The 9728-nt window shown below is 36.8% G+C and overlaps 1 long non-coding RNA gene across 1 annotated transcript; it reads left to right on the forward strand.

Annotated features, from left to right (window-relative positions):
- Window positions 1-3848: 3848 nt before the first annotated feature.
- On the forward strand, window positions 3849-4608 carry LOC131434587 (uncharacterized). The gene is made up of 3 exons (XR_009230359.1): window positions 3849-4147; window positions 4206-4348; window positions 4403-4608. It is a non-coding gene; the product is annotated as an uncharacterized LOC131434587 (long non-coding RNA).
- Window positions 4609-9728: the final 5120 nt, after the last annotated feature.

Raw genomic sequence — 9728 nt, forward strand, 5'->3', positions numbered from 1 at the left:
CTTCACTTAGAAATTATCACAGCACTCATTTTTCTATTTAATGGGGATTATCCAATTCCAATACAATTGCGTTTTTGAAATTGTAACTTTTTGTATTGCCGGTAAATAATGCGGCACTTCCGGTGGAGCTCTCAATGTGTGAGGATGTTGTTTCGCACTAGTGCGATGAAATTTTATGTATTTTTCGCGATTTTTTGCGTTCTAGAGTGAATCAGTGTTGCGACGCCGCGAAACTATCATCGGGAGTCACTGTAAAAGTCATTACAATCGAAATAAATAAAAGAATCGTAATTAAAACCACAATGGAAATATAACCTATAAAAATGAAAATTGAAAAACACAATCGAAATTAAAACATAAAATAGAATAATAATCTAACTATATATGGGCAAGATGGGCCATCACTGGCCTTTGCCTGTCACGTTAGTGACACAGCAAAGAAAAAAGGCGGGTGGGTAATGTCAGACATAACTGGATGTCGTGAATACGAAAAAACTGGCACGCTCCCATCACTTTTCCGAATATCAGTTAGTTGATTGATTGTATGAATTGTGCAAGCTTTCCCCTTTTTCTCTAATAGAGTTTGAAGCGATGCACCTACATTAAAGTACAGATTAGTTACATTAAACAGCTACTATTCTACAGCTATATATTCCAAACTTGAAACAATTCCTTTTTAATTGGCCAATATAGGAGGCTAGGCGACAAATTTGTAGTTTATTTTTATTGAAGCTATGAAGTTCGAAGATATCTGATTCTTCTCGAAATTTCAGTACGAAACAATTGCAATGGCCTGGTCTGAAATATATCGACGATCTTCGGTATGCAAGTCATTTTAATAATAATAATGATAGTAATAATAATGATAATAATAATAATAATACAGATTAATCTGTACATATATGTATGTATCTAAGACAAGACCTGACAACTGGCTTCTTATTCTTCCTTCCGAATCATCCTTCTCGTCATTTTCACCCTGTGGAATAAATATACCAACGTATCGGCTACAGTGTAGCCATATTTACAGATTTTTTAATAACTCTGCTAGGAAAAAAATATTACATATAAATTTTTAGACTTTAGGTTTTTGATTTGAAACAAACATAAAACATGTTTTGGTGAATGCATTTCTTTATTATATATTAATGCTTAAAAACAATTAATAGAGCTTTGATGACAAAACATGAAATATCTCTTGTTGAACGCAAAATCGAATCCTTTATTGACGTATTACCGGATCTTTTGGAAACCGGAAGAAGTCAGGTTTGGATAGAAATGCTTAATGCGATCACAGTGTGGAACACAACAGTTCATTCTTCTCGTGAAACTCAACACACTTTCGAGTTTACACTAATTTAACAAATATTTTTTGGTTACCTTTAATTCACTAAAAAGAAAAACGGCTTGATGCCTATTTTAATTACACAGTCCTGCCACTATAAACATTTATTACCAATGAGATTGAAAAAAATGTGGAACATTCTCCGAAAATTTTGGTGAGATAAAATTATACATTTTAATAAATATGTTTTCTGATTTTCTTTATACTTGGCATCATTGCTCGCGTACCCTGCAAAAGTTTTTTCTTTTCACAATGTGCAGGTGGCAACATCAATATCAGCCAATCAGAAACTGGTCCATTTTGGAACAAAAGCAGCCCCCCCAGATGTCAGGTCTTGTCTTAGGTATGTATAAATAAAATACAGATTAACCTGTATATATGGCAACCCTGTATCGCATGGCTTATTTTCACACGACCCCATACTAGTATAAAGATGTGTTCAACATCATCACATTCGCTTTCGCATTCAGAGTTGCCAGGTTATTTTTTCAAAAATTGTCAAAACTCAAAAATTTATCTGGTTTTGTCTGGGTCTACTATATACAAGCAAATTTTTACCGGGCTTCATTTTCAGTGAGCAAAAAAAAAGGTCTCCCCACCTATCGTATACAGGCCAAAACCGTAAAGATCTAGTAAGATCTGACTAAATCTAGAAAAAAATGAAAAGTCTGGAAAAATTTGGAAAATCTGGCAAAAGATCTGGTTAGTTTGAGTGTCTGGCGAAACGAGGAAAGTCAAATCTGGCAACCTGGCAACGCTGTTCGCATTGCCGTTCGTAATTGAATGTGTTAGTGACGGTACAAATCTGCCTTTTTTCGGTTTTCGGTGCCATCTAGCTGACGGTGTCTCGCACGTTCAGAGTAGCTGCTTTAACTTAAATGACGCTATTTCTCACATCACATTTCATTTTATACCTGCTACTGGTAACGGTGTAGGGACCTCCCCTTCGCAGAACGGGAAACAGTAAGACGATATAAAAGAGAGAGTTAGTATAGCAGCAGCCAGCGATGTCAGATCTACGGAAATCTCCGTAGATCTACGGATTCGAACATTTTCTACGGATCTACGGATCCGTAGTCAAAATCTACGGAAATTTATTTTTTTCTACGGAAATTAAAATTTATCAACGAACGGAAACTAGTTTTGTCTGGCGAACAAATAAAAAAAAGCTTTCCACCGCGAGAGCTTCCGAGAAAAATGCCAATCTACGGAAATGACACTACTGCTATCTGGCATCGCTGGCAGCAGCCAGTAATACTGAATTGGCTGTCGAGCTGTTAACAGCATCTTGTGGAATTTTTACACAGAAACACGCACACAGGAGGAAGAGTTAAGGGCAAGGCAAAATCCCGCTCGAACCGTGCTGGTCTGCAGTTCCCAGTTGGCAAAATCCATCGTCTGCTCCGAAAGGGAAACTACGCAGAGCGTGTCGGTGCCGGTGCATCGGTCTATCTGGCGGCAGTGATGGAGTACTTGGCTGCCGAAGTGTTGGAATTGGCCGGTAATGCTGCCCGTGACAACAAGAAAACGAAAATCATCCCTCGCCATCCGTAACGATGAGGAGTTGAAAACCCCGTCCTTTTCAGGACGACCACATCACTGTGATAAAGAAATATTTAGGATTGCTTTAAGTTTAGCCAGTTCTGATACGCCTGGAAAGTAGAATGCGCAAATCAAGTGGAAACATTTGTTCATCTCTTTCATTTGTTCAATTTGTTCAACTCTGTTTCGCACGGCATATTTGTATACTAGTATAAAGATGTGTTCAAAATCATCACTTTCGCTTTCGCATTGCCGTTCGTAATTAAATGTGTTAGTGACGGTGCAAATTAATTTAGCTTCCATCTTGATGAATCTTTTGGTAGGAAATATTGAGATCTGAGATGGTTCTCGTGTGTGTCTTGTTTCAGCAATGGTCCTTGCTGGACTTTTTGGCTGCCGATTTTCGGTGTCATTGTGCTGACGGTGTCTCGTGCATTCAGATCGGGAAACAGTGAAACGAAAGGTCCTCGATGTTGCTCTCGTGTGTCTTGTTTCGGGAACAGTTGCTCAGCAAATGGCAGGAAAAATGAACCACTCAACTTTTATATGTATTATCTTGTATAGATGCAGATATCTCGCGTTCTGATTGGCTGGTGCTGTCATAGGTTAAATCGAACAGGTTTTTCAATAGTGTACTATTGAAAAACTGCAATGTTGTTGCAATACACGTTCAAGTTAAAAATTTTCGATTCTATTGGTAGTTAGATTATAAAAATCCTTCTACAGATCACTGAGCTATGCGCTTTCAAAATACGAGAAAGGCAAACGCGCCTTATGAATTATCTTCTATGATAGTCGTTTTTACCAAACACTTCAGAAAAATTTAATTTTGAACTATTTGAGAATATGTCACAGAACTGAAAATTTTATTATAAAATTGTGATCATATTTCCGATGGTGTGTTATGAATTATGTTGACTCATTAGATATAACATGAGATATTCACAATCAAAAACTTATCACTCTCTCAGAGGGTAAATTTTGAAAAGGCGCCCCATAGTAAAGTAAGTCGTATTCACGACAAAAAAAAACTGGAGAGATGAAGGTAAAAGAATCGCGCGCAGCCAAATGCTCTACAAACAAGTTAATTCAATGATCAGCAAAACGAACACAGTGCTTGTTGATCTAGAGATGAAGGAACAGGAACTGATGCAACAAGTGAGCGCTGTCAAAAAACGTACTACTGATGATGATGGGCCAACAGCCGTTGTTAGCGAGGAATTGGTGCGAATCGATGAACTGATTTCGGTTATAAAAAAAGTAAGGTTAAAAAAAACATTTTAAATTATGATAAACAATCTCATATGTTTTTCAGCAGATTCTAGATGATTTCCGATTAGACCAAATTTCAAAAATCCTTTGTCAAAATTGACAACGATCACGATGGCATATCAAAGTGGAAGATGTTTGCAACTGATTTGAGTGTTTCTTCTAGCGATCGTCAAACAAGTAAAAGAAACGGTACGAAGGTCGGTTCATTAATAAGTCAGAATAATTTTTTTGTTTCGATTATAGATATTTTAACCTTAAGGTCATTTGCCTCTTCGGGCCAGAAAAATTTTCTGACCCTATGTGCGGGGATGGGAATCGAACCCAAGTGGGCTGCGTGAAAGGGCATCGACTTACCCATCACGCTATACCCGTCCCCTTCAGTATATTTATTAAAGTGAGGTTACAGAATAAAAATACATTCCATCAACTGCATCATTACCATTTATCTACAATGCTATACGAAAGCTTTCCTCAGCTAATTTGTAATGCTTACAGCAACTAATAAAACAAAGATAAGTACTTTGGAATATTATTTAAATTAGTCATACATGCGGGCTGATCAATCTCGTTGATTGTTTGTGTCGTAAAAGACACAGTGGAAGCGATTGAGTTGTCCTAGAATAAATTGAGTTAAAGTGAATCGAGGATCTGAAGAACGAACGACTTCTAATCGTTCGCGGTCTTTTTCAAGTATCCGACAATTTGCGTTGTTCAACTTGATTTTCTAGAATGCATGCATGTATTACTATAAATAAAGTTCTCAAATAATAATAATCTACCTTAATAATTCAAAAACCAAGCTCGAAATTCGTCATAGATCAGTAGTACCGAAAAATCTATTTCCGTTTATCTTTGAAGCTATATAAATAAGAATATATATATATATATATATATATATATATATATATATATATATATATATATATATATATATATATATATATATATATATATATATATATATATATATATATATATATATATATAAAATTCATTCTTACATACGGGAAATTTCTAGAATTGAAAACGGACAGAGGAACCGAATACAAAAATGAGGTTCTGGATCAAATTTGTAAACAACTTAAATTTAAACAAACCTTTTCAACTGCTTATCATCCTCAGACAATTGGCTGTTTGGAAAGGAACCACAGATGTCTTAACGAGTATTTTCGATCCTTTATCAACGAACATCAATCTGACTGGGATGATTGGCTACAGTTTTATGAATTTACATACAACACAACACCACATTCAGATCATGGGTACACACAGGGCCGGTGAAAGAGGTGGGTACGGTGGGTAGCACTACCCACCCGAAAATTCCAAAGGCGGGTAATTACCCACCTGAAATTTCGAACAAAAACAATGGAAATATTAGCATTATTCATAATAATAAAAATATTTTTATTGTAATTCGGAATAATAAATAAAATCAAAATTATAGAATGTTAGTTCTCAAGGTAGAGCAAGGATGTGAAAATATACCGCAGAAAGGTGAGACGTGACAAGGGTCATTTGAGCAAGCAGAAATCTTTTAGTAACTTAACTTTTCCCTTCCAGCAAAGCAGCCGAGCTTAAACATCTCATCAATGCGAATCACTCGGGTCTCTGAGATACCGCAAAATACCGATAAAGGTATTTTACTCTTTACATTCCGAACCGGCAAAAGAATGCAGTAGCAAGTAGAAAGTAACAACTTTTGGTAGCTTTGCCGAAATAGTAAATAGTAGAAGATCTTTATCGGATTTTTTTGGGGGATGTTTAAGGTCGACTCCTCTTGTAAAAAGTGAAAGTTAAGTTACTAAACGATTTCTGCATGATGAAATGAACCTTGTCACATCTCACCCTCTATATCTTTACATGGAGAAAATCACTCAAAATCTTTTGACGTAGGACTACGTTTTTTTTACTCAATAATATAATATAATTTTAACGCACACTGCTAAAGCTCTAAGATGCCAAGGGTATTTTCTAATCGTAAGTAACGACTGACTTGAAACTAGAATAGTATCATTAGGAAATATCGTATCGGGGTCGCGAATTCTCGAAAATTCAACTTTCAGGTGGCGATCGGCAGTGGCCGGTGAATTGAATATAGCATGAGAGTCTTCCAGATGGCGTTGGTAAATATCTATGTTGGCCGCATCATTCTGTCCGTGTGGGTCCGCGGGAAACACCCCCAGGCTACAAAAACCCGGCGGGTGGCCCGCAGCCTAGTCATCGACTGGAGCGGTCTTCCGTTGTCGGTGATGGTGATGTTACAGAAGAGAATGAAAGAGAAGTAAATATTGTGGAAAACGAGGTGAAAAGGGGGTGTGGGAACAACATGTCTAAATACGACAGAGATCTAATTAGTTGCCATCGAGATGGTGAAGAGACGGGGAAAAGGAGAATGAAAAAGCTAGTGACAAAAAAAAGATCTTGTTAGTTCCAATAAAGATGGTGGACAGGGACGAAGATCGAGAGAGTCGGGCGGATGACAACGTTTTTTTTTATACCGGTGTGCGAATTCAGAATACTGAGAACCGTACAAACAGTGCTCAGGTTTTGAACATCTATATCTCAATCATTTTTAATTAATTTTCCATATCATTACATAAACTGCATTAAAAATATTTCTATACTTCGATTGGAGTTGATGAATCTATATCTATAAAATCATATTTCAAATAATTGGTGATCGAAACTTCAGTTAGTAACGAAAATCTTAGTCATGGTTTCTTCTAACAAATACATACAAGTTCACGGTTTCCATTAAATTTCTGCGTTTCAATTAGTGTGCTCGCTGTTAAGAAAATCACTTATACAAACCAAGATTCTGTATCGAATCAACTAGAACTCTGTGTGGTTCAGAAAAGAAGTAAAAGTTACTAACACATTGTTCAAACAGTCCATGAACTAACCAGAAAAACATAATTTCGTGTTTAGGCATATTTTTTATTCATCAATATTATCATGTTCAAATGACATGCAATCGTTCTAGCACTTTATTAATTTTTCAATACCATCCTTATGGAATGATTTGTCAATGGCCTAAACATCGGCTTCAGTTGCGGCGATGACTGTTTTATTCGAACCAAATATTTTGCCCTGGTGTGTCTTTTTCTGATCAGCAAAGGACAAGCAATCGCTGGGGGCTAGGTAATTGTGAATAACGCGGGTGAGGAAACAGATCGCAGCCTAATTTGTTTAATTTCGTTTTTGTTTTCATCGACTTATGGCACGGTGCATTGTCTTGGTTAACGGTGAATCACTTTTGATGGTACTTTCCTGTTCAAGATAGTCGATATTGATTATACCTCGAACATCTAAAAAAATATGCCATGATTGTTCCAGCTACCTGTTACGTTTTCAGATGGCTTTCCGAGTCTGAATGCTGGTATGACTCCGGATAAAAACGTGGATCCACCATGTTTCGTCCACTGTTTCATACCACGCAACTTTCAGTTCATGTGCTAACGATCTCAGCATATCTAATCTCACGAGCTTTCATTTTACGTTCATACATCACGTTCATCAAAACTTGCTTAATTTTTTCCGTTTGACTGCTTCATTTAGCCACGTTCAAAATCAGAATACCACAAACCTTCATTTTTAATGGATCCTAGTGGGGAAAACACTTCTCAAGCTATAGCTGTGCTTGCGCGTATTTTCCCTTTAAAAAGCGATGTTTTAGCAACACACGGAATTCGTTATTTCCATTTTTCATAAATGAATTAGTAACGTCACTTATATGTCGATAGATTCAGTGTTCGTAGCTATTGATGTTAAATGTTCTTTGAAGGATGGTACTTTGAATTGAAAACAAATATTGGCAGTGAGTTTGAAACCAGGTTAAACCAAATTTCTAATTTACGCGTTTCATGAAAAGTTTTATAGGATCAAATTTTTATTTAAAAAAAACGACTAAAGTACAGAGTGATAAATAGAGGGATGAATATCATTTCCATTAGAATAGAGAAATACTTCAAAATAGTGGGTCGTTCTCCGCAGTATGAAAAATTGCCCACTTGGGTTTAACATGTTTCACCGGCCCTGGGTACACACCCTATGAACTGGTATTCAGTGCAAAAGCCAAATTACCACAAGAAACATATCCCGACAAAATCGAACCAGTATATAATTTCGACCCATACAATAAGAAATTACAATATAAATTAGAGAAACCACACGAATTAACTCACAAACATCTGATACGACAAAAATAATTTAGAAAATCAACAACAGACCATCTTGGAAACCCATTGGAAATACAAATTAAAGACATAGTTTACTTACAAAACAAAAACAGACGTAAACTCGACCCATTTTATATAGGATCATTCAGAGTTACAAGATCCAAATTGCGAAATTCAAAACCTACAAACAAAAGAAAAATCAATTGTCACAAAAATAGACTAATTAAATTTTTTTAGTTTTACGTTTCGTCTTTGACTCATCAGTGCAGAGCAGTTCAAATTGAACTGCTTAGTGCTAAACTCGGCAGTTCAATTTGAACCGCTAAGCAGACGTAAAGTTTCTGCTACTTACAGAACACTTTTTGTTTTGCAACGGAGTGCAATGTCTTTTCTGACGTGCCGAACGAAAACGTGTTTTCGACTATTTCTGGCCGATGCAGGTATGGTTATTTAGGGGTTAGCCAAATTTTGTGCTAGGGCACATAACCGTTTTTATTAGTTTTACGTTTCGTCTTTGACTCATCAGTGCAGAGCAGTTCAAATTGAACTGCTTAGTGCTAAACTCGGCAGTTCAATTTGAACCGCTAAGCAGACGTAAAGTTTCTGCTACTTACAGAACACTTTTTGTTTTGCAACGGAGTGCAATGTCTTTTCTGACGTGCCGAACGAAAACGTGTTTTCGACTATTTCTGGCCGATGCAGGTATGGTTATTTAGGGGTTAGCCAAATTTTGTGCTAGGGCACATAACCGTTTTTATTAGTTTTACGTTTCGTCTTTGACTCATCAGTGCAGAGCAGTTCAAATTGAACTGCTTAGTGCTAAACTCGGCAGTTCAATTTGAACCGCTAAGCAGACGTAAAGTTTCTGCTACTTACAGAACACTTTTTGTTTTGCAACGGAGTGCAATGTCTTTTCTGACGTGCCGAACGAAAACGTGTTTTCGACTATTTCTGGCCGATGCAGGTATGGTTATTTAGGGGTTAGCCAAATTTTGTGCTAGGGCACATAACCGTTTTTATTAGTTTTACGTTTCGTCTTTGACTCATCAGTGCAGAGCAGTTCAAATTGAACTGCTTAGTGCTAAACTCGGCAGTTCAATTTGAACCGCTAAGCAGACGTAAAGTTTCTGCTACTTACAGAACACTTTTTGTTTTGCAACGGAGTGCAATGTCTTTTCTGACGTGCCGAACGAAAACGTGTTTTCGACTATTTCTGGCCGATGCAGGTATGGTTATTTAGGGGTTAGCCAAATTTTGTGCTAGGGCACATAACCGTTTTTATTAGTTTTACGTTTCGTCTTTGACTCATCAGTGCAGAGCAGTTCAAATTGAACTGCTTAGTGCTAAACTCGGCAGTTCAATTTGAACCGCTAAGCAGACGTAAAGTTTCT

The sequence above is a fragment of the Malaya genurostris genome, chromosome 3, assembly GCF_030247185.1.
Source record: "Malaya genurostris strain Urasoe2022 chromosome 3, Malgen_1.1, whole genome shotgun sequence".
NCBI classification, from domain to species: Eukaryota; Metazoa; Arthropoda; class Insecta; order Diptera; family Culicidae; genus Malaya; species Malaya genurostris.